Source organism: Schistocerca piceifrons, chromosome 1, assembly GCF_021461385.2.
Source record: "Schistocerca piceifrons isolate TAMUIC-IGC-003096 chromosome 1, iqSchPice1.1, whole genome shotgun sequence".
Taxonomy (NCBI): Eukaryota; Metazoa; Arthropoda; class Insecta; order Orthoptera; family Acrididae; genus Schistocerca; species Schistocerca piceifrons.
This window is the reverse complement of record NC_060138.1, coordinates 457,131,649-457,153,172: the sequence shown is the minus strand read 5'-3', so window position 1 is coordinate 457,153,172 and position 21,524 is coordinate 457,131,649. Positions and strand designations below refer to the sequence as shown.

The 21,524-nt window shown below is 54.0% G+C and overlaps 36 non-coding genes across 36 annotated transcripts; all 36 read left to right on the top strand.

Moving 5' to 3' along the window:
• The first annotated feature begins 445 nt into the window (after positions 1 to 445).
• On the top strand, positions 446 to 527 carry Trnal-uag. The gene has a single exon. It is a non-coding gene; the product is annotated as a tRNA-Leu (tRNA).
• A 445-nt stretch (positions 528 to 972) lies between these two features.
• Trnae-cuc lies at positions 973 to 1,044 on the top strand. Its single transcript has one exon. It is a non-coding gene; the product is annotated as a tRNA-Glu (tRNA).
• Positions 1,045 to 1,430: 386 nt separating this feature from the next.
• Positions 1,431 to 1,502, top strand: Trnah-gug. The gene has a single exon. It is a non-coding gene; the product is annotated as a tRNA-His (tRNA).
• Positions 1,503 to 2,249: 747 nt separating this feature from the next.
• Positions 2,250 to 2,331, top strand: Trnal-uag. Its single transcript has one exon. It is a non-coding gene; the product is annotated as a tRNA-Leu (tRNA).
• Positions 2,332 to 2,776: 445 nt separating this feature from the next.
• Positions 2,777 to 2,848, top strand: Trnae-cuc. The gene has a single exon. It is a non-coding gene; the product is annotated as a tRNA-Glu (tRNA).
• Positions 2,849 to 3,234: 386 nt separating this feature from the next.
• On the top strand, positions 3,235 to 3,306 carry Trnah-gug. Its single transcript has one exon. It is a non-coding gene; the product is annotated as a tRNA-His (tRNA).
• Positions 3,307 to 4,053: 747 nt separating this feature from the next.
• On the top strand, positions 4,054 to 4,135 carry Trnal-uag. The gene has a single exon. It is a non-coding gene; the product is annotated as a tRNA-Leu (tRNA).
• A 445-nt stretch (positions 4,136 to 4,580) lies between these two features.
• Positions 4,581 to 4,652, top strand: Trnae-cuc. Its single transcript has one exon. It is a non-coding gene; the product is annotated as a tRNA-Glu (tRNA).
• Positions 4,653 to 5,038: 386 nt separating this feature from the next.
• Positions 5,039 to 5,110, top strand: Trnah-gug. The gene has a single exon. It is a non-coding gene; the product is annotated as a tRNA-His (tRNA).
• Positions 5,111 to 5,857: 747 nt separating this feature from the next.
• Trnal-uag lies at positions 5,858 to 5,939 on the top strand. The gene has a single exon. It is a non-coding gene; the product is annotated as a tRNA-Leu (tRNA).
• A 445-nt stretch (positions 5,940 to 6,384) lies between these two features.
• Positions 6,385 to 6,456, top strand: Trnae-cuc. Its single transcript has one exon. It is a non-coding gene; the product is annotated as a tRNA-Glu (tRNA).
• A 386-nt stretch (positions 6,457 to 6,842) lies between these two features.
• Trnah-gug lies at positions 6,843 to 6,914 on the top strand. The gene has a single exon. It is a non-coding gene; the product is annotated as a tRNA-His (tRNA).
• Positions 6,915 to 7,661: 747 nt separating this feature from the next.
• On the top strand, positions 7,662 to 7,743 carry Trnal-uag. Its single transcript has one exon. It is a non-coding gene; the product is annotated as a tRNA-Leu (tRNA).
• Positions 7,744 to 8,188: 445 nt separating this feature from the next.
• On the top strand, positions 8,189 to 8,260 carry Trnae-cuc. The gene has a single exon. It is a non-coding gene; the product is annotated as a tRNA-Glu (tRNA).
• A 386-nt stretch (positions 8,261 to 8,646) lies between these two features.
• Trnah-gug lies at positions 8,647 to 8,718 on the top strand. The gene has a single exon. It is a non-coding gene; the product is annotated as a tRNA-His (tRNA).
• Positions 8,719 to 9,465: 747 nt separating this feature from the next.
• On the top strand, positions 9,466 to 9,547 carry Trnal-uag. Its single transcript has one exon. It is a non-coding gene; the product is annotated as a tRNA-Leu (tRNA).
• Positions 9,548 to 9,992: 445 nt separating this feature from the next.
• Positions 9,993 to 10,064, top strand: Trnae-cuc. Its single transcript has one exon. It is a non-coding gene; the product is annotated as a tRNA-Glu (tRNA).
• Positions 10,065 to 10,450: 386 nt separating this feature from the next.
• Trnah-gug lies at positions 10,451 to 10,522 on the top strand. The gene has a single exon. It is a non-coding gene; the product is annotated as a tRNA-His (tRNA).
• Positions 10,523 to 11,269: 747 nt separating this feature from the next.
• On the top strand, positions 11,270 to 11,351 carry Trnal-uag. The gene has a single exon. It is a non-coding gene; the product is annotated as a tRNA-Leu (tRNA).
• Positions 11,352 to 11,796: 445 nt separating this feature from the next.
• Trnae-cuc lies at positions 11,797 to 11,868 on the top strand. Its single transcript has one exon. It is a non-coding gene; the product is annotated as a tRNA-Glu (tRNA).
• A 386-nt stretch (positions 11,869 to 12,254) lies between these two features.
• Positions 12,255 to 12,326, top strand: Trnah-gug. Its single transcript has one exon. It is a non-coding gene; the product is annotated as a tRNA-His (tRNA).
• A 747-nt stretch (positions 12,327 to 13,073) lies between these two features.
• On the top strand, positions 13,074 to 13,155 carry Trnal-uag. The gene has a single exon. It is a non-coding gene; the product is annotated as a tRNA-Leu (tRNA).
• A 445-nt stretch (positions 13,156 to 13,600) lies between these two features.
• Positions 13,601 to 13,672, top strand: Trnae-cuc. Its single transcript has one exon. It is a non-coding gene; the product is annotated as a tRNA-Glu (tRNA).
• A 386-nt stretch (positions 13,673 to 14,058) lies between these two features.
• Positions 14,059 to 14,130, top strand: Trnah-gug. Its single transcript has one exon. It is a non-coding gene; the product is annotated as a tRNA-His (tRNA).
• Positions 14,131 to 14,877: 747 nt separating this feature from the next.
• Positions 14,878 to 14,959, top strand: Trnal-uag. The gene has a single exon. It is a non-coding gene; the product is annotated as a tRNA-Leu (tRNA).
• A 445-nt stretch (positions 14,960 to 15,404) lies between these two features.
• Positions 15,405 to 15,476, top strand: Trnae-cuc. The gene has a single exon. It is a non-coding gene; the product is annotated as a tRNA-Glu (tRNA).
• A 386-nt stretch (positions 15,477 to 15,862) lies between these two features.
• Trnah-gug lies at positions 15,863 to 15,934 on the top strand. Its single transcript has one exon. It is a non-coding gene; the product is annotated as a tRNA-His (tRNA).
• A 747-nt stretch (positions 15,935 to 16,681) lies between these two features.
• Trnal-uag lies at positions 16,682 to 16,763 on the top strand. The gene has a single exon. It is a non-coding gene; the product is annotated as a tRNA-Leu (tRNA).
• Positions 16,764 to 17,208: 445 nt separating this feature from the next.
• Positions 17,209 to 17,280, top strand: Trnae-cuc. Its single transcript has one exon. It is a non-coding gene; the product is annotated as a tRNA-Glu (tRNA).
• Positions 17,281 to 17,666: 386 nt separating this feature from the next.
• On the top strand, positions 17,667 to 17,738 carry Trnah-gug. Its single transcript has one exon. It is a non-coding gene; the product is annotated as a tRNA-His (tRNA).
• Positions 17,739 to 18,485: 747 nt separating this feature from the next.
• Trnal-uag lies at positions 18,486 to 18,567 on the top strand. Its single transcript has one exon. It is a non-coding gene; the product is annotated as a tRNA-Leu (tRNA).
• Positions 18,568 to 19,012: 445 nt separating this feature from the next.
• Trnae-cuc lies at positions 19,013 to 19,084 on the top strand. The gene has a single exon. It is a non-coding gene; the product is annotated as a tRNA-Glu (tRNA).
• Positions 19,085 to 19,460: 376 nt separating this feature from the next.
• Positions 19,461 to 19,532, top strand: Trnah-gug. Its single transcript has one exon. It is a non-coding gene; the product is annotated as a tRNA-His (tRNA).
• Positions 19,533 to 20,279: 747 nt separating this feature from the next.
• Positions 20,280 to 20,361, top strand: Trnal-uag. The gene has a single exon. It is a non-coding gene; the product is annotated as a tRNA-Leu (tRNA).
• Positions 20,362 to 20,806: 445 nt separating this feature from the next.
• Trnae-cuc lies at positions 20,807 to 20,878 on the top strand. Its single transcript has one exon. It is a non-coding gene; the product is annotated as a tRNA-Glu (tRNA).
• A 386-nt stretch (positions 20,879 to 21,264) lies between these two features.
• On the top strand, positions 21,265 to 21,336 carry Trnah-gug. Its single transcript has one exon. It is a non-coding gene; the product is annotated as a tRNA-His (tRNA).
• The last annotated feature ends 188 nt before the right edge of the window (positions 21,337 to 21,524 follow it).

Sequence of the window (21,524 nt, the reverse complement as noted above, 5' to 3'; positions counted from 1 at the left end):
TAAGGCGCTGGTTTAAGGCACCAGTCTCTCTGTAGGCGCGGTTTCGAATCCCGTAGCTGCCGGGGGTTTTGATGTGATCGCGTTAACCTGCCGCTTTTCCTTCAAGTGTAACCTCCTTGAGCTCACATATGTTTGATACATGGAGCATTCTAACTCCGTCTGACAGTTACAGCTACGATACTTTAGTGGTTAAGGAAAGCCCAGGTTCGAAACCTGGTCACGGCACGAAAACGTCTCTTGACGCTGTCTCCTTAACTGCGACAGCTACAGACAAGTGGCGTCGCTACCATACGGCGGGCACGGCTTTTTCTTGCGTTGGATGGCCTAAAGAGACGCTTCCAGTGGGAGAGCAGTGGAAATACATGGCACGGCGATTGCCAAGATACTTCCATTTCGAAGTGATCTTTGTAGTACAAACGAAACGTTTTGCCGCTGCTGGTCCAACGGTAACGTGGCCGAGCGGTCTAAGGCGCTGGTTTTAGGCACCAGTCTCTCCGGAGGCGTGGGTTCGAATCCCACCGTTGCCACTTTTTACGTCTCATTTTTGTGCCGTTGCGGTGTGTCCTCGTGGGGTAGGACGCAGCTCTTGTGACGCGCGTGTTGTGTAGGTAGCGTGGCCGAGCGGTCTAAGGCGCTGGTTTCAGGCACCATTCTCTTCGGAGGCGTGGGTTCCAATCCCACAGCTGCCGAACGTGTAATGTTTCCTGTGTCGAAGGCAGATGCACTCATTGCCCGCAAAGGAAACAACACAACAACGCGTGAGCGTCTGCTTGGTGAATTGTCGTAGAACAGTGCGTGGTGCAACGACAGGATTTGTAGGCACCTTTTGCTCTCATCATTGCTGGCGTTCGTCTCCACGAAATGCGTCCGGAGCACGCCGTTCTATAACGCGAGAGAGTGGATTTTTTACAGTTGTCGTCAGTTAACCGTGGGCGGCTGCTGCGTTCGCTGGAAAGAGCACTTCCGTCGTTATCCGGTTTGGTCTAGTGGCTAGGATACCTGGCTCTCAACGAGGAGGCCCGGGTTCGATTCCCGGTACCGGACTTGCGCGTTTTTCTTGCTCCTCCTATGCGACTTGTCTCGACTTTGCTCGACTGACGCTACGCTGACGCGTGCAGAAAGCTACGTTAAGTATGACTCGCGGCAACACCTGACGGCGAGAGAGATGCGGCGTCTATCCACTTGTTATCGAGCCACATACCGGTACCTGTAGTCAAGAGGCTTGGAGGACTGCAAGACATTGCCACGGAGGTGAATGCAGCTAACCACTGTAGTTAGAGTCCTGACAGCGCAGGCACGTTCATTTGCTCGTATACATGTGATGGAGACCGTGTCTGACACTGCTGTGGCGTACACCTTGGCCTAGGCTTTGCTGGGTATCGCCACTTGCATTGCAGCCAGCTGCCTTCGCGGGCGCCTCCGTGGCCATGGCCGTGATCGTCTAGTGGTTAGGACATTGCGTTGTGGCCGCAATAACCCAGGTTCGAATCCTGGTCACGGCAATTTTGAAAGTTTTGCCTTGCTGCCGTTGCAATGGCGAGTACTCGAAATGACAGTACTCTCTTGATTTTTTCACTCGTGTTCCGCAGGCCGCAGTTAGCACTACCACTTCATCCCCAACACGTAATGTCGCCTCCCAGAGCGCAGACGTCCGCTGCTCTCTGTAGTCGAAAAGGGCAGTCGTTTGAAGTGCGATGGATGAGCAGCCAGTCGCAGCAGAACAGGAAGCTGTGGCGTGCACTGTTTCTACAAATGCTAGGAACACTGGCGCACCAAGCAGCGCATGTAGCGTGGCCGAGCGCTTTAAGGCGCTGGTTTAAGGCACCAGTCTCTCTGTAGGCGCGGTTTCGAATCCCGTAGCTGCCGGGGGTTTTGATGTGATCGCGTTAACCTGCCGCTTTTCCTTCAAGTGTAACCTCCTTGAGCTCACATATGTTTGATACATGGAGCATTCTAACTCCGTCTGACAGTTACAGCTACGATACTTTAGTGGTTAAGGAAAGCCCAGGTTCGAAACCTGGTCACGGCACGAAAACGTCTCTTGACGCTGTCTCCTTAACTGCGACAGCTACAGACAAGTGGCGTCGCTACCATACGGCGGGCACGGCTTTTTCTTGCGTTGGATGGCCTAAAGAGACGCTTCCAGTGGGAGAGCAGTGGAAATACATGGCACGGCGATTGCCAAGATACTTCCATTTCGAAGTGATCTTTGTAGTACAAACGAAACGTTTTGCCGCTGCTGGTCCAACGGTAACGTGGCCGAGCGGTCTAAGGCGCTGGTTTTAGGCACCAGTCTCTCCGGAGGCGTGGGTTCGAATCCCACCGTTGCCACTTTTTACGTCTCATTTTTGTGCCGTTGCGGTGTGTCCTCGTGGGGTAGGACGCAGCTCTTGTGACGCGCGTGTTGTGTAGGTAGCGTGGCCGAGCGGTCTAAGGCGCTGGTTTCAGGCACCATTCTCTTCGGAGGCGTGGGTTCCAATCCCACAGCTGCCGAACGTGTAATGTTTCCTGTGTCGAAGGCAGATGCACTCATTGCCCGCAAAGGAAACAACACAACAACGCGTGAGCGTCTGCTTGGTGAATTGTCGTAGAACAGTGCGTGGTGCAACGACAGGATTTGTAGGCACCTTTTGCTCTCATCATTGCTGGCGTTCGTCTCCACGAAATGCGTCCGGAGCACGCCGTTCTATAACGCGAGAGAGTGGATTTTTTACAGTTGTCGTCAGTTAACCGTGGGCGGCTGCTGCGTTCGCTGGAAAGAGCACTTCCGTCGTTATCCGGTTTGGTCTAGTGGCTAGGATACCTGGCTCTCAACGAGGAGGCCCGGGTTCGATTCCCGGTACCGGACTTGCGCGTTTTTCTTGCTCCTCCTATGCGACTTGTCTCGACTTTGCTCGACTGACGCTACGCTGACGCGTGCAGAAAGCTACGTTAAGTATGACTCGCGGCAACACCTGACGGCGAGAGAGATGCGGCGTCTATCCACTTGTTATCGAGCCACATACCGGTACCTGTAGTCAAGAGGCTTGGAGGACTGCAAGACATTGCCACGGAGGTGAATGCAGCTAACCACTGTAGTTAGAGTCCTGACAGCGCAGGCACGTTCATTTGCTCGTATACATGTGATGGAGACCGTGTCTGACACTGCTGTGGCGTACACCTTGGCCTAGGCTTTGCTGGGTATCGCCACTTGCATTGCAGCCAGCTGCCTTCGCGGGCGCCTCCGTGGCCATGGCCGTGATCGTCTAGTGGTTAGGACATTGCGTTGTGGCCGCAATAACCCAGGTTCGAATCCTGGTCACGGCAATTTTGAAAGTTTTGCCTTGCTGCCGTTGCAATGGCGAGTACTCGAAATGACAGTACTCTCTTGATTTTTTCACTCGTGTTCCGCAGGCCGCAGTTAGCACTACCACTTCATCCCCAACACGTAATGTCGCCTCCCAGAGCGCAGACGTCCGCTGCTCTCTGTAGTCGAAAAGGGCAGTCGTTTGAAGTGCGATGGATGAGCAGCCAGTCGCAGCAGAACAGGAAGCTGTGGCGTGCACTGTTTCTACAAATGCTAGGAACACTGGCGCACCAAGCAGCGCATGTAGCGTGGCCGAGCGCTTTAAGGCGCTGGTTTAAGGCACCAGTCTCTCTGTAGGCGCGGTTTCGAATCCCGTAGCTGCCGGGGGTTTTGATGTGATCGCGTTAACCTGCCGCTTTTCCTTCAAGTGTAACCTCCTTGAGCTCACATATGTTTGATACATGGAGCATTCTAACTCCGTCTGACAGTTACAGCTACGATACTTTAGTGGTTAAGGAAAGCCCAGGTTCGAAACCTGGTCACGGCACGAAAACGTCTCTTGACGCTGTCTCCTTAACTGCGACAGCTACAGACAAGTGGCGTCGCTACCATACGGCGGGCACGGCTTTTTCTTGCGTTGGATGGCCTAAAGAGACGCTTCCAGTGGGAGAGCAGTGGAAATACATGGCACGGCGATTGCCAAGATACTTCCATTTCGAAGTGATCTTTGTAGTACAAACGAAACGTTTTGCCGCTGCTGATCCAACGGTAACGTGGCCGAGCGGTCTAAGGCGCTGGTTTTAGGCACCAGTCTCTCCGGAGGCGTGGGTTCGAATCCCACCGTTGCCACTTTTTACGTCTCATTTTTGTGCCGTTGCGGTGTGTTCTCGTGGGGTAGGACGCAGCTCTTGTGACGCGCGTGTTGTGTAGGTAGCGTGGCCGAGCGGTCTAAGGCGCTGGTTTCAGGCACCATTCTCTTCGGAGGCGTGGGTTCCAATCCCACAGCTGCCGAACGTGTAATGTTTCCTGTGTCGAAGGCAGATGCACTCATTGCCCGCAAAGGAAACAACACAACAACAGGTGAGCGTCTGCTTGGTGAATTGTCGTAGAACAGTGCGTGGTGCAACGACAGGATTTGTAGGCACCTTTTGCTCTCATCATTGCTGGCGTTCGTCTCCACGAAATGCGTCCGGAGCACGCCGTTCTATAACGCGAGAGAGTGGATTTTTTACAGTTGTCGTCAGTTAACCGTGGGCGGCTGCTGCGTTCGCTGGAAAGAGCACTTCCGTCGTTATCCGGTTTGGTCTAGTGGCTAGGATACCTGGCTCTCAACGAGGAGGCCCGGGTTCGATTCCCGGTACCGGACTTGCGCGTTTTTCTTGCTCCTCCTATGCGACTTGTCTCGACTTTGCTCGACTGACGCTACGCTGACGCGTGCAGAAAGCTACGTTAAGTATGACTCGCGGCAACACCTGACGGCGAGAGAGATGCGGCGTCTATCCACTTGTTATCGAGCCACATACCGGTACCTGTAGTCAAGAGGCTTGGAGGACTGCAAGACATTGCCACGGAGGTGAATGCAGCTAACCACTGTAGTTAGAGTCCTGACAGCGCAGGCACGTTCATTTGCTCGTATACATGTGATGGAGACCGTGTCTGACACTGCTGTGGCGTACACCTTGGCCTAGGCTTTGCTGGGTATCGCCACTTGCATTGCAGCCAGCTGCCTTCGCGGGCGCCTCCGTGGCCATGGCCGTGATCGTCTAGTGGTTAGGACATTGCGTTGTGGCCGCAATAACCCAGGTTCGAATCCTGGTCACGGCAATTTTGAAAGTTTTGCCTTGCTGCCGTTGCAATGGCGAGTACTCGAAATGACAGTACTCTCTTGATTTTTTCACTCGTGTTCCGCAGGCCGCAGTTAGCACTACCACTTCATCCCCAACACGTAATGTCGCCTCCCAGAGCGCAGACGTCCGCTGCTCTCTGTAGTCGAAAAGGGCAGTCGTTTGAAGTGCGATGGATGAGCAGCCAGTCGCAGCAGAACAGGAAGCTGTGGCGTGCACTGTTTCTACAAATGCTAGGAACACTGGCGCACCAAGCAGCGCATGTAGCGTGGCCGAGCGCTTTAAGGCGCTGGTTTAAGGCACCAGTCTCTCTGTAGGCGCGGTTTCGAATCCCGTAGCTGCCGGGGGTTTTGATGTGATCGCGTTAACCTGCCGCTTTTCCTTCAAGTGTAACCTCCTTGAGCTCACATATGTTTGATACATGGAGCATTCTAACTCCGTCTGACAGTTACAGCTACGATACTTTAGTGGTTAAGGAAAGCCCAGGTTCGAAACCTGGTCACGGCACGAAAACGTCTCTTGACGCTGTCTCCTTAACTGCGACAGCTACAGACAAGTGGCGTCGCTACCATACGGCGGGCACGGCTTTTTCTTGCGTTGGATGGCCTAAAGAGACGCTTCCAGTGGGAGAGCAGTGGAAATACATGGCACGGCGATTGCCAAGATACTTCCATTTCGAAGTGATCTTTGTAGTACAAACGAAACGTTTTGCCGCTGCTGATCCAACGGTAACGTGGCCGAGCGGTCTAAGGCGCTGGTTTTAGGCACCAGTCTGTCCGGAGGCGTGGGTTCGAATCCCACCGTTGCCACTTTTTACGTCTCATTTTTGTGCCGTTGCGGTGTGTTCTCGTGGGGTAGGACGCAGCTCTTGTGACGCGCGTGTTGTGTAGGTAGCGTGGCCGAGCGGTCTAAGGCGCTGGTTTCAGGCACCATTCTCTTCGGAGGCGTGGGTTCCAATCCCACAGCTGCCGAACGTGTAATGTTTCCTGTGTCGAAGGCAGATGCACTCATTGCCCGCAAAGGAAACAACACAACAACAGGTGAGCGTCTGCTTGGTGAATTGTCGTAGAACAGTGCGTGGTGCAACGACAGGATTTGTAGGCACCTTTTGCTCTCATCATTGCTGGCGTTCGTCTCCACGAAATGCGTCCGGAGCACGCCGTTCTATAACGCGAGAGAGTGGATTTTTTACAGTTGTCGTCAGTTAACCGTGGGCGGCTGCTGCGTTCGCTGGAAAGAGCACTTCCGTCGTTATCCGGTTTGGTCTAGTGGCTAGGATACCTGGCTCTCAACGAGGAGGCCCGGGTTCGATTCCCGGTACCGGACTTGCGCGTTTTTCTTGCTCCTCCTATGCGACTTGTCTCGACTTTGCTCGACTGACGCTACGCTGACGCGTGCAGAAAGCTACGTTAAGTATGACTCGCGGCAACACCTGACGGCGAGAGAGATGCGGCGTCTATCCACTTGTTATCGAGCCACATACCGGTACCTGTAGTCAAGAGGCTTGGAGGACTGCAAGACATTGCCACGGAGGTGAATGCAGCTAACCACTGTAGTTAGAGTCCTGACAGCGCAGGCACGTTCATTTGCTCGTATACATGTGATGGAGACCGTGTCTGACACTGCTGTGGCGTACACCTTGGCCTAGGCTTTGCTGGGTATCGCCACTTGCATTGCAGCCAGCTGCCTTCGCGGGCGCCTCCGTGGCCATGGCCGTGATCGTCTAGTGGTTAGGACATTGCGTTGTGGCCGCAATAACCCAGGTTCGAATCCTGGTCACGGCAATTTTGAAAGTTTTGCCTTGCTGCCGTTGCAATGGCGAGTACTCGAAATGACAGTACTCTCTTGATTTTTTCACTCGTGTTCCGCAGGCCGCAGTTAGCACTACCACTTCATCCCCAACACGTAATGTCGCCTCCCAGAGCGCAGACGTCCGCTGCTCTCTGTAGTCGAAAAGGGCAGTCGTTTGAAGTGCGATGGATGAGCAGCCAGTCGCAGCAGAACAGGAAGCTGTGGCGTGCACTGTTTCTACAAATGCTAGGAACACTGGCGCACCAAGCAGCGCATGTAGCGTGGCCGAGCGCTTTAAGGCGCTGGTTTAAGGCACCAGTCTCTCTGTAGGCGCGGTTTCGAATCCCGTAGCTGCCGGGGGTTTTGATGTGATCGCGTTAACCTGCCGCTTTTCCTTCAAGTGTAACCTCCTTGAGCTCACATATGTTTGATACATGGAGCATTCTAACTCCGTCTGACAGTTACAGCTACGATACTTTAGTGGTTAAGGAAAGCCCAGGTTCGAAACCTGGTCACGGCACGAAAACGTCTCTTGACGCTGTCTCCTTAACTGCGACAGCTACAGACAAGTGGCGTCGCTACCATACGGCGGGCACGGCTTTTTCTTGCGTTGGATGGCCTAAAGAGACGCTTCCAGTGGGAGAGCAGTGGAAATACATGGCACGGCGATTGCCAAGATACTTCCATTTCGAAGTGATCTTTGTAGTACAAACGAAACGTTTTGCCGCTGCTGATCCAACGGTAACGTGGCCGAGCGGTCTAAGGCGCTGGTTTTAGGCACCAGTCTCTCCGGAGGCGTGGGTTCGAATCCCACCGTTGCCACTTTTTACGTCTCATTTTTGTGCCGTTGCGGTGTGTTCTCGTGGGGTAGGACGCAGCTCTTGTGACGCGCGTGTTGTGTAGGTAGCGTGGCCGAGCGGTCTAAGGCGCTGGTTTCAGGCACCATTCTCTTCGGAGGCGTGGGTTCCAATCCCACAGCTGCCGAACGTGTAATGTTTCCTGTGTCGAAGGCAGATGCACTCATTGCCCGCAAAGGAAACAACACAACAACAGGTGAGCGTCTGCTTGGTGAATTGTCGTAGAACAGTGCGTGGTGCAACGACAGGATTTGTAGGCACCTTTTGCTCTCATCATTGCTGGCGTTCGTCTCAACGAAATGCGTCCGGAGCACGCCGTTCTATAACGCGAGAGAGTGGATTTTTTACAGTTGTCGTCAGTTAACCGTGGGCGGCTGCTGCGTTCGCTGGAAAGAGCACTTCCGTCGTTATCCGGTTTGGTCTAGTGGCTAGGATACCTGGCTCTCAACGAGGAGGCCCGGGTTCGATTCCCGGTACCGGACTTGCGCGTTTTTCTTGCTCCTCCTATGCGACTTGTCTCGACTTTGCTCGACTGACGCTACGCTGACGCGTGCAGAAAGCTACGTTAAGTATGACTCGCGGCAACACCTGACGGCGAGAGAGATGCGGCGTCTATCCACTTGTTATCGAGCCACATACCGGTACCTGTAGTCAAGAGGCTTGGAGGACTGCAAGACATTGCCACGGAGGTGAATGCAGCTAACCACTGTAGTTAGAGTCCTGACAGCGCAGGCACGTTCATTTGCTCGTATACATGTGATGGAGACCGTGTCTGACACTGCTGTGGCGTACACCTTGGCCTAGGCTTTGCTGGGTATCGCCACTTGCATTGCAGCCAGCTGCCTTCGCGGGCGCCTCCGTGGCCATGGCCGTGATCGTCTAGTGGTTAGGACATTGCGTTGTGGCCGCAATAACCCAGGTTCGAATCCTGGTCACGGCAATTTTGAAAGTTTTGCCTTGCTGCCGTTGCAATGGCGAGTACTCGAAATGACAGTACTCTCTTGATTTTTTCACTCGTGTTCCGCAGGCCGCAGTTAGCACTACCACTTCATCCCCAACACGTAATGTCGCCTCCCAGAGCGCAGACGTCCGCTGCTCTCTGTAGTCGAAAAGGGCAGTCGTTTGAAGTGCGATGGATGAGCAGCCAGTCGCAGCAGAACAGGAAGCTGTGGCGTGCACTGTTTCTACAAATGCTAGGAACACTGGCGCACCAAGCAGCGCATGTAGCGTGGCCGAGCGCTTTAAGGCGCTGGTTTAAGGCACCAGTCTCTCTGTAGGCGCGGTTTCGAATCCCGTAGCTGCCGGGGGTTTTGATGTGATCGCGTTAACCTGCCGCTTTTCCTTCAAGTGTAACCTCCTTGAGCTCACATATGTTTGATACATGGAGCATTCTAACTCCGTCTGACAGTTACAGCTACGATACTTTAGTGGTTAAGGAAAGCCCAGGTTCGAAACCTGGTCACGGCACGAAAACGTCTCTTGACGCTGTCTCCTTAACTGCGACAGCTACAGACAAGTGGCGTCGCTACCATACGGCGGGCACGGCTTTTTCTTGCGTTGGATGGCCTAAAGAGACGCTTCCAGTGGGAGAGCAGTGGAAATACATGGCACGGCGATTGCCAAGATACTTCCATTTCGAAGTGATCTTTGTAGTACAAACGAAACGTTTTGCCGCTGCTGGTCCAACGGTAACGTGGCCGAGCGGTCTAAGGCGCTGGTTTTAGGCACCAGTCTCTCCGGAGGCGTGGGTTCGAATCCCACCGTTGCCACTTTTTACGTCTCATTTTTGTGCCGTTGCGGTGTGTCCTCGTGGGGTAGGACGCAGCTCTTGTGACGCGCGTGTTGTGTAGGTAGCGTGGCCGAGCGGTCTAAGGCGCTGGTTTCAGGCACCATTCTCTTCGGAGGCGTGGGTTCCAATCCCACAGCTGCCGAACGTGTAATGTTTCCTGTGTCGAAGGCAGATGCACTCATTGCCCGCAAAGGAAACAACACAACAACGCGTGAGCGTCTGCTTGGTGAATTGTCGTAGAACAGTGCGTGGTGCAACGACAGGATTTGTAGGCACCTTTTGCTCTCATCATTGCTGGCGTTCGTCTCCACGAAATGCGTCCGGAGCACGCCGTTCTATAACGCGAGAGAGTGGATTTTTTACAGTTGTCGTCAGTTAACCGTGGGCGGCTGCTGCGTTCGCTGGAAAGAGCACTTCCGTCGTTATCCGGTTTGGTCTAGTGGCTAGGATACCTGGCTCTCAACGAGGAGGCCCGGGTTCGATTCCCGGTACCGGACTTGCGCGTTTTTCTTGCTCCTCCTATGCGACTTGTCTCGACTTTGCTCGACTGACGCTACGCTGACGCGTGCAGAAAGCTACGTTAAGTATGACTCGCGGCAACACCTGACGGCGAGAGAGATGCGGCGTCTATCCACTTGTTATCGAGCCACATACCGGTACCTGTAGTCAAGAGGCTTGGAGGACTGCAAGACATTGCCACGGAGGTGAATGCAGCTAACCACTGTAGTTAGAGTCCTGACAGCGCAGGCACGTTCATTTGCTCGTATACATGTGATGGAGACCGTGTCTGACACTGCTGTGGCGTACACCTTGGCCTAGGCTTTGCTGGGTATCGCCACTTGCATTGCAGCCAGCTGCCTTCGCGGGCGCCTCCGTGGCCATGGCCGTGATCGTCTAGTGGTTAGGACATTGCGTTGTGGCCGCAATAACCCAGGTTCGAATCCTGGTCACGGCAATTTTGAAAGTTTTGCCTTGCTGCCGTTGCAATGGCGAGTACTCGAAATGACAGTACTCTCTTGATTTTTTCACTCGTGTTCCGCAGGCCGCAGTTAGCACTACCACTTCATCCCCAACACGTAATGTCGCCTCCCAGAGCGCAGACGTCCGCTGCTCTCTGTAGTCGAAAAGGGCAGTCGTTTGAAGTGCGATGGATGAGCAGCCAGTCGCAGCAGAACAGGAAGCTGTGGCGTGCACTGTTTCTACAAATGCTAGGAACACTGGCGCACCAAGCAGCGCATGTAGCGTGGCCGAGCGCTTTAAGGCGCTGGTTTAAGGCACCAGTCTCTCTGTAGGCGCGGTTTCGAATCCCGTAGCTGCCGGGGGTTTTGATGTGATCGCGTTAACCTGCCGCTTTTCCTTCAAGTGTAACCTCCTTGAGCTCACATATGTTTGATACATGGAGCATTCTAACTCCGTCTGACAGTTACAGCTACGATACTTTAGTGGTTAAGGAAAGCCCAGGTTCGAAACCTGGTCACGGCACGAAAACGTCTCTTGACGCTGTCTCCTTAACTGCGACAGCTACAGACAAGTGGCGTCGCTACCATACGGCGGGCACGGCTTTTTCTTGCGTTGGATGGCCTAAAGAGACGCTTCCAGTGGGAGAGCAGTGGAAATACATGGCACGGCGATTGCCAAGATACTTCCATTTCGAAGTGATCTTTGTAGTACAAACGAAACGTTTTGCCGCTGCTGATCCAACGGTAACGTGGCCGAGCGGTCTAAGGCGCTGGTTTTAGGCACCAGTCTCTCCGGAGGCGTGGGTTCGAATCCCACCGTTGCCACTTTTTACGTCTCATTTTTGTGCCGTTGCGGTGTGTTCTCGTGGGGTAGGACGCAGCTCTTGTGACGCGCGTGTTGTGTAGGTAGCGTGGCCGAGCGGTCTAAGGCGCTGGTTTCAGGCACCATTCTCTTCGGAGGCGTGGGTTCCAATCCCACAGCTGCCGAACGTGTAATGTTTCCTGTGTCGAAGGCAGATGCACTCATTGCCCGCAAAGGAAACAACACAACAACAGGTGAGCGTCTGCTTGGTGAATTGTCGTAGAACAGTGCGTGGTGCAACGACAGGATTTGTAGGCACCTTTTGCTCTCATCATTGCTGGCGTTCGTCTCCACGAAATGCGTCCGGAGCACGCCGTTCTATAACGCGAGAGAGTGGATTTTTTACAGTTGTCGTCACTTAACCGTGGGCGGCTGCTGCGTTCGCTGGAAAGAGCACTTCCGTCGTTATCCGGTTTGGTCTAGTGGCTAGGATACCTGGCTCTCAACGAGGAGGCCCGGGTTCGATTCCCGGTACCGGACTTGCGCGTTTTTCTTGCTCCTCCTATGCGACTTGTCTCGACTTTGCTCGACTGACGCTACGCTGACGCGTGCAGAAAGCTACGTTAAGTATGACTCGCGGCAACACCTGACGGCGAGAGAGATGCGGCGTCTATCCACTTGTTATCGAGCCACATACCGGTACCTGTAGTCAAGAGGCTTGGAGGACTGCAAGACATTGCCACGGAGGTGAATGCAGCTAACCACTGTAGTTAGAGTCCTGACAGCGCAGGCACGTTCATTTGCTCGTATACATGTGATGGAGACCGTGTCTGACACTGCTGTGGCGTACACCTTGGCCTAGGCTTTGCTGGGTATCGCCACTTGCATTGCAGCCAGCTGCCTTCGCGGGCGCCTCCGTGGCCATGGCCGTGATCGTCTAGTGGTTAGGACATTGCGTTGTGGCCGCAATAACCCAGGTTCGAATCCTGGTCACGGCAATTTTGAAAGTTTTGCCTTGCTGCCGTTGCAATGGCGAGTACTCGAAATGACAGTACTCTCTTGATTTTTTCACTCGTGTTCCGCAGGCCGCAGTTAGCACTACCACTTCATCCCCAACACGTAATGTCGCCTCCCAGAGCGCAGACGTCCGCTGCTCTCTGTAGTCGAAAAGGGCAGTCGTTTGAAGTGCGATGGATGAGCAGCCAGTCGCAGCAGAACAGGAAGCTGTGGCGTGCACTGTTTCTACAAATGCTAGGAACACTGGCGCACCAAGCAGCGCATGTAGCGTGGCCGAGCGCTTTAAGGCGCTGGTTTAAGGCACCAGTCTCTCTGTAGGCGCGGTTTCGAATCCCGTAGCTGCCGGGGGTTTTGATGTGATCGCGTTAACCTGCCGCTTTTCCTTCAAGTGTAACCTCCTTGAGCTCACATATGTTTGATACATGGAGCATTCTAACTCCGTCTGACAGTTACAGCTACGATACTTTAGTGGTTAAGGAAAGCCCAGGTTCGAAACCTGGTCACGGCACGAAAACGTCTCTTGACGCTGTCTCCTTAACTGCGACAGCTACAGACAAGTGGCGTCGCTACCATACGGCGGGCACGGCTTTTTCTTGCGTTGGATGGCCTAAAGAGACGCTTCCAGTGGGAGAGCAGTGGAAATACATGGCACGGCGATTGCCAAGATACTTCCATTTCGAAGTGATCTTTGTAGTACAAACGAAACGTTTTGCCGCTGCTGGTCCAACGGTAACGTGGCCGAGCGGTCTAAGGCGCTGGTTTTAGGCACCAGTCTCTCCGGAGGCGTGGGTTCGAATCCCACCGTTGCCACTTTTTACGTCTCATTTTTGTGCCGTTGCGGTGTGTCCTCGTGGGGTAGGACGCAGCTCTTGTGACGCGCGTGTTGTGTAGGTAGCGTGGCCGAGCGGTCTAAGGCGCTGGTTTCAGGCACCATTCTCTTCGGAGGCGTGGGTTCCAATCCCACAGCTGCCGAACGTGTAATGTTTCCTGTGTCGAAGGCAGATGCACTCATTGCCCGCAAAGGAAACAACACAACAACGCGTGAGCGTCTGCTTGGTGAATTGTCGTAGAACAGTGCGTGGTGCAACGACAGGATTTGTAGGCACCTTTTGCTCTCATCATTGCTGGCGTTCGTCTCCACGAAATGCGTCCGGAGCACGCCGTTCTATAACGCGAGAGAGTGGATTTTTTACAGTTGTCGTCAGTTAACCGTGGGCGGCTGCTGCGTTCGCTGGAAAGAGCACTTCCGTCGTTATCCGGTTTGGTCTAGTGGCTAGGATACCTGGCTCTCAACGAGGAGGCCCGGGTTCGATTCCCGGTACCGGACTTGCGCGTTTTTCTTGCTCCTCCTATGCGACTTGTCTCGACTTTGCTCGACTGACGCTACGCTGACGCGTGCAGAAAGCTACGTTAAGTATGACTCGCGGCAACACCTGACGGCGAGAGAGATGCGGCGTCTATCCACTTGTTATCGAGCCACATACCGGTACCTGTAGTCAAGAGGCTTGGAGGACTGCAAGACATTGCCACGGAGGTGAATGCAGCTAACCACTGTAGTTAGAGTCCTGACAGCGCAGGCACGTTCATTTGCTCGTATACATGTGATGGAGACCGTGTCTGACACTGCTGTGGCGTACACCTTGGCCTAGGCTTTGCTGGGTATCGCCACTTGCATTGCAGCCAGCTGCCTTCGCGGGCGCCTCCGTGGCCATGGCCGTGATCGTCTAGTGGTTAGGACATTGCGTTGTGGCCGCAATAACCCAGGTTCGAATCCTGGTCACGGCAATTTTGAAAGTTTTGCCTTGCTGCCGTTGCAATGGCGAGTACTCGAAATGACAGTACTCTCTTGATTTTTTCACTCGTGTTCCGCAGGCCGCAGTTAGCACTACCACTTCATCCCCAACACGTAATGTCGCCTCCCAGAGCGCAGACGTCCGCTGCTCTCTGTAGTCGAAAAGGGCAGTCGTTTGAAGTGCGATGGATGAGCAGCCAGTCGCAGCAGAACAGGAAGCTGTGGCGTGCACTGTTTCTACAAATGCTAGGAACACTGGCGCACCAAGCAGCGCATGTAGCGTGGCCGAGCGCTTTAAGGCGCTGGTTTAAGGCACCAGTCTCTCTGTAGGCGCGGTTTCGAATCCCGTAGCTGCCGGGGGTTTTGATGTGATCGCGTTAACCTGCCGCTTTTCCTTCAAGTGTAACCTCCTTGAGCTCACATATGTTTGATACATGGAGCATTCTAACTCCGTCTGACAGTTACAGCTACGATACTTTAGTGGTTAAGGAAAGCCCAGGTTCGAAACCTGGTCACGGCACGAAAACGTCTCTTGACGCTGTCTCCTTAACTGCGACAGCTACAGACAAGTGGCGTCGCTACCATACGGCGGGCACGGCTTTTTCTTGCGTTGGATGGCCTAAAGAGACGCTTCCAGTGGGAGAGCAGTGGAAATACATGGCACGGCGATTGCCAAGATACTTCCATTTCGAAGTGATCTTTGTAGTACAAACGAAACGTTTTGCCGCTGCTGATCCAACGGTAACGTGGCCGAGCGGTCTAAGGCGCTGGTTTTAGGCACCAGTCTCTCCGGAGGCGTGGGTTCGAATCCCACCGTTGCCACTTTTTACGTCTCATTTTTGTGCCGTTGCGGTGTGTTCTCGTGGGGTAGGACGCAGCTCTTGTGACGCGCGTGTTGTGTAGGTAGCGTGGCCGAGCGGTCTAAGGCGCTGGTTTCAATCACCATTCTCTTCGGAGGCGTGGGTTCCAATCCCACAGCTGCCGAACGTGTAATGTTTCCTGTGTCGAAGGCAGATGCACTCATTGCCCGCAAAGGAAACAACACAACAACAGGTGAGCGTCTGCTTGGTGAATTGTCGTAGAACAGTGCGTGGTGCAACGACAGGATTTGTAGGCACCTTTTGCTCTCATCATTGCTGGCGTTCGTCTCCACGAAATGCGTCCGGAGCACGCCGTTCTATAACGCGAGAGAGTGGATTTTTTACAGTTGTCGTCACTTAACCGTGGGCGGCTGCTGCGTTCGCTGGAAAGAGCACTTCCGTCGTTATCCGGTTTGGTCTAGTGGCTAGGATACCTGGCTCTCAACGAGGAGGCCCGGGTTCGATTCCCGGTACCGGACTTGCGCGTTTTTCTTGCTCCTCCTATGCGACTTGTCTCGACTTTGCTCGACTGACGCTACGCTGACGCGTGCAGAAAGCTACGTTAAGTATGACTCGCGGCAACACCTGACGGCGAGAGAGATGCGGCGTCTATCCACTTGTTATCGAGCCACATACCGGTACCTGTAGTCAAGAGGCTTGGAGGACTGCAAGACATTGCCACGGAGGTGAATGCAGCTAACCACTGTAGTTAGAGTCCTGACAGCGCAGGCACGTTCATTTGCTCGTATACATGTGATGGAGACCGTGTCTGACACTGCTGTGGCGTACACCTTGGCCTAGGCTTTGCTGGGTATCGCCACTTGCATTGCAGCCAGCTGCCTTCGCGGGCGCCTCCGTGGCCATGGCCGTGATCGTCTAGTGGTTAGGACATTGCGTTGTGGCCGCAATAACCCAGGTTCGAATCCTGGTCACGGCAATTTTGAAAGTTTTGCCTTGCTGCCGTTGCAATGGCGAGTACTCGAAATGACAGTACTCTCTTGATTTTTTCACTCGTGTTCCGCAGGCCGCAGTTAGCACTACCACTTCATCCCCAACACGTAATGTCGCCTCCCAGAGCGCAGACGTCCGCTGCTCTCTGTAGTCGAAAAGGGCAGTCGTTTGAAGTGCGATGGATGAGCAGCCAGTCGCAGCAGAACAGGAAGCTGTGGCGTGCACTGTTTCTACAAATGCTAGGAACACTGGCGCACCAAGCAGCGCATGTAGCGTGGCCGAGCGCTTTAAGGCGCTGGTTTAAGGCACCAGTCTCTCTGTAGGCGCGGTTTCGAATCCCGTAGCTGCCGGGGGTTTTGATGTGATCGCGTTAACCTGCCGCTTTTCCTTCAAGTGTAACCTCCTTGAGCTCACATATGTTTGATACATGGAGCATTCTAACTCCGTCTGACAGTTACAGCTACGATACTTTAGTGGTTAAGGAAAGCCCAGGTTCGAAACCTGGTCACGGCACGAAAACGTCTCTTGACGCTGTCTCCTTAACTGCGACAGCTACAGACAAGTGGCGTCGCTACCATACGGCGGGCACGGCTTTTTCTTGCGTTGGATGGCCTAAAGAGACGCTTCCAGTGGGAGAGCAGTGGAAATACATGGCACGGCGATTGCCAAGATACTTCCATTTCGAAGTGATCTTTGTAGTACAAACGAAACGTTTTGCCGCTGCTGATCCAACGGTAACGTGGCCGAGCGGTCTAAGGCGCTGGTTTTAGGCACCAGTCTCTCCGGAGGCGTGGGTTCGAATCCCACCGTTGCCACTTTTTACGTCTCATTTTTGTGCCGTTGCGGTGTGTTCTCGTGGGGTAGGACGCAGCTCTTGTGACGCGCGTGTTGTGTAGGTAGCGTGGCCGAGCGGTCTAAGGCGCTGGTTTCAATCACCATTCTCTTCGGAGGCGTGGGTTCCAATCCCACAGCTGCCGAACGTGTAATGTTTCCTGTGTCGAAGGCAGATGCACTCATTGCCCGCAAAGGAAACAACACAACAACAGGTGAGCGTCTGCTTGGTGAATTGTCGTAGAACAGTGCGTGGTGCAACGACAGGATTTGTAGGCACCTTTTGCTCTCATCATTGCTGGCGTTCGTCTCCACGAAATGCGTCCGGAGCACGCCGTTCTATAACGCGAGAGAGTGGATTTTTTACAGTTGTCGTCAGTTAACCGTGGGCGGCTGCTGCGTTCGCTGGAAAGAGCACTTCCGTCGTTATCCGGTTTGGTCTAGTGGCTAGGATACCTGGCTCTCAACGAGGAGGCCCGGGTTCGATTCCCGGTACCGGACTTGCGCGTTTTTCTTGCTCCTCCTATGCGACTTGTCTCGACTTTGCTCGACTGACGCTACGCTGACGCGTGCAGAAAGCTACGTTAAGTATGACTCGCGGCAACACCTGACGGCGAGAGAGATGCGGCGTCTATCCACTTGTTATCGAGCCACATACCGGTACCTGTAGTCAAGAGGCTTGGAGGACTGCAAGACATTGCCACGGAGGTGAATGCAGCTAACCACTGTAGTTAGAGTCCTGACAGCGCAGGCACGTTCATTTGCTCGTATACATGTGATGGAGACCGTGTCTGACACTGCTGTGGCGTACACCTTGGCCTAGGCTTTGCTGGGTATCGCCACTTGCATTGCAGCCAGCTGCCTTCGCGGGCGCCTCCGTGGCCATGGCCGTGATCGTCTAGTGGTTAGGACATTGCGTTGTGGCCGCAATAACCCAGGTTCGAATCCTGGTCACGGCAATTTTGAAAGTTTTGCCTTGCTGCCGTTGCAATGGCGAGTACTCGAAATGACAGTACTCTCTTGATTTTTTCACTCGTGTTCCGCAGGCCGCAGTTAGCACTACCACTTCATCCCCAACACGTAATGTCGCCTCCCAGAGCGCAGACGTCCGCTGCTCTCTGTAGTCGAAAAGGGCAGTCGTTTGAAGTGCGATGGATGAGCAGCCAGTCGCAGCAGAACAGGAAGCTGTGGCGTGCACTGTTTCTACAAATGCTAGGAACACTGGCGCACCAAGCAGCGCATGTAGCGTGGCCGAGCGCTTTAAGGCGCTGGTTTAAGGCACCAGTCTCTCTGTAGGCGCGGTTTCGAATCCCGTAGCTGCCGGGGGTTTTGATGTGATCGCGTTAACCTGCCGCTTTTCCTTCAAGTGTAACCTCCTTGAGCTCACATATGTTTGATACATGGAGCATTCTAACTCCGTCTGACAGTTACAGCTACGATACTTTAGTGGTTAAGGAAAGCCCAGGTTCGAAACCTGGTCACGGCACGAAAACGTCTCTTGACGCTGTCTCCTTAACTGCGACAGCTACAGACAAGTGGCGTCGCTACCATACGGCGGGCACGGCTTTTTCTTGCGTTGGATGGCCTAAAGAGACGCTTCCAGTGGGAGAGCAGTGGAAATACATGGCACGGCGATTGCCAAGATACTTCCATTTCGAAGTGATCTTTGTAGTACAAACGAAACGTTTTGCCGCTGCTGATCCAACGGTAACGTGGCCGAGCGGTCTAAGGCGCTGGTTTTAGGCACCAGTCTCTCCGGAGGCGTGGGTTCGAATCCCACCGTTGCCACTTTTTACGTCTCATTTTTGTGCCGTTGCGGTGTGTTCTCGTGGGGTAGGACGCAGCTCTTGTGACGCGCGTGTTGTGTAGGTAGCGTGGCCGAGCGGTCTAAGGCGCTGGTTTCAGGCACCATTCTCTTCGGAGGCGTGGGTTCCAATCCCACAGCTGCCGAACGTGTAATGTTTCCTGTGTCGAAGGCAGATGCACTCATTGCCCGCAAAGGAAACAGCACAACAAGGCGTGAGCGTCTGCTTGGTGAATTGTCGTAGAACAGTGCGTGGTGCAACGACAGGATTTGTAGGCACCTTTTGCTCTCATCATTGCTGGCGTTCGTCTCCACGAAATGCGTCCGGAGCACGCCGTTCTATAACGCGAGAGAGTGGATTTTTTACAGTTGTCGTCAGTTAACCGTGGGCGGCTGCTGCGTTCGCTGGAAAGAGCACTGCCGTCGTTGTCCGGTGTGGTCTAGTGGCTAGGATACCTGGCTCTCACCCAGGAGGCCCGGGTTCGGATCCCGATACCGGAATTGCGCGTTTTTGGTGCTCCTCTTATTCGACTTGACTCGACTGACGCTACGCTGACGCGTGCAGAAAGCTACGTTAAGTATGACTCGCGGCAACACCTGACGGCGAGAGAGATGCGGCGTCTATCCACTTGTTATCGAGCCACATACCGGTACCTGTAGTCAAGAGGCTTGGAGGACTGCAAGACATTGCCACGGAGGTGAATGCAGCTAACCACTGTAGTTAGAGTCCTGACAGCGCAGGCACGTTCATTTGCTCGTATACATGTGATGGAGACCGTGTCTGACACTGCTGTGGCGTACACCTTGGCCTAGGCTTTGCTGGGTATCGCCACTTGCATTGCAGCCAGCTGCCTTCGCGGGCGCCTCCGTGGCCATGGCCGTGATCGTCTAGTGGTTAGGACATTGCGTTGTGGCCGCAATAACCCAGGTTCGAATCCTGGTCACGGCAATTTTGAAAGTTTTGCCTTGCTGCCGTTGCAATGGCGAGTACTCGAAATGACAGTACTCTCTTGATTTTTTCACTCGTGTTCCGCAGGCCGCAGTTAGCACTACCACTTCATCCCCAACACGTAATGTCGCCTCCCAGAGCGCAGACGTCCGCTGCTCTCTGTAGTCGAAAAGGGCAGTCGTTTGAAGTGCGATGGATGAGCAGCCAGTCGCAGCAGAACAGGAAGCTGTGGCGTGCACTGTTTCTACAAATGCTAGGAACACTGGCGCACCAAGCAGCGCATGTAGCGTGGCCGAGCGCTTTAAGGCGCTGGTTTAAGGCACCAGTCTCTCTGTAGGCGCGGTTTCGAATCCCGTAGCTGCCGGGGGTTTTGATGTGATCGCGTTAACCTGCCGCTTTTCCTTCAAGTGTAACCTCCTTGAGCTCACATATGTTTGATACATGGAGCATTCTAACTCCGTCTGACAGTTACAGCTACGATACTTTAGTGGTTAAGGAAAGCCCAGGTTCGAAACCTGGTCACGGCACGAAAACGTCTCTTGACGCTGTCTCCTTAACTGCGACAGCTACAGACAAGTGGCGTCGCTACCATACGGCGGGCACGGCTTTTTCTTGCGTTGGATGGCCTAAAGAGACGCTTCCAGTGGGAGAGCAGTGGAAATACATGGCACGGCGATTGCCAAGATACTTCCATTTCGAAGTGATCTTTGTAGTACAAACGAAACGTTTTGCCGCTGCTGATCCAACGGTAACGTGGCCGAGCGGTCTAAGGCGCTGGTTTTAGGCACCAGTCTCTCCGGAGGCGTGGGTTCGAATCCCACCGTTGCCACTTTTTACGTCTCATTTTTGTGCCGTTGCGGTGTGTTCTCGTGGGGTAGGACGCAGCTCTTGTGACGCGCGTGTTGTGTAGGTAGCGTGGCCGAGCGGTCTAAGGCGCTGGTTTCAGGCACCATTCTCTTCGGAGGCGTGGGTTCCAATCCCACAGCTGCCGAACGTGTAATGTTTCCTGTGTCGAAGGCAGATGCACTCATTGCCCGCAAAGGAAACAACACAACAACGCGTGAGCGTCTGCTTGGTGAATTGTCGTAGAACAGTGCGTGGTGCAACGACAGGATTTGTAGGCACCTTTTGCTCTCATCATTGCTGGCGTTCGTCTCCACGAAATGCGTCCGGAGCACGCCGTTCTATAACGCGAGAGAGTGGATTTTTTACAGTTGTCGTCAGTTAACCGTGGGCGGCTGCAGCGTTCGCTGGAAAGAGCACTTCCGTCGTTATCCGGTTTGGTCTAGTGGCTAGGATACCTGGCTCTCAACGAGGAGGCCCGGGTTCGATTCCCGGTACCGGACTTGCGCGTTTTTCTTGCTCCTCCTATGCGACTTGTCTCGACTTTGCTCGACTGACGCTACGCTGACGCGTGCAGAAAGCTACGTTAAGTATGACTCGCGGCAACACCTGACGGCGAGAGAGATGCGGCGTCTATCCACTTGTTATCGAGCCACATACCGGTACCTGTAGTCAAGAGGCTTGGAGGACTGCAAGACATTGCCACGGAGGTGAATGCAGCTAACCACTGTAGTTAGAGTCCTGACAGCGCAGGCACGTTCATTTGCTCGTATACATGTGATGGAGACCGTGTCTGACACTGCTGTGGCGTACACCTTGGCCTAGGCTTTGCTGGGTATCGCCACTTGCATTGCAGCCAGCTGCCTTCGCGGGCGCCTCCGTGGCCATGGCCGTGATCGTCTAGTGGTTAGGACATTGCGTTGTGGCCGCAATAACCCAGGTTCGAATCCTGGTCACGGCAATTTTGAAAGTTTTGCCTTGCTGCCGTTGCAATGGCGAGTACTCGAAATGACAGTACTCTCTTGATTTTTTCACTCGTGTTCCGCAGGCCGCAGTTAGCACTACCACTTCATCCCCAACACGTAATGTCGCCTCCCAGAGCGCAGACGTCCGCTGCTCTCTGTAGTCGAAAAGGGCAGTCGTTTGAAG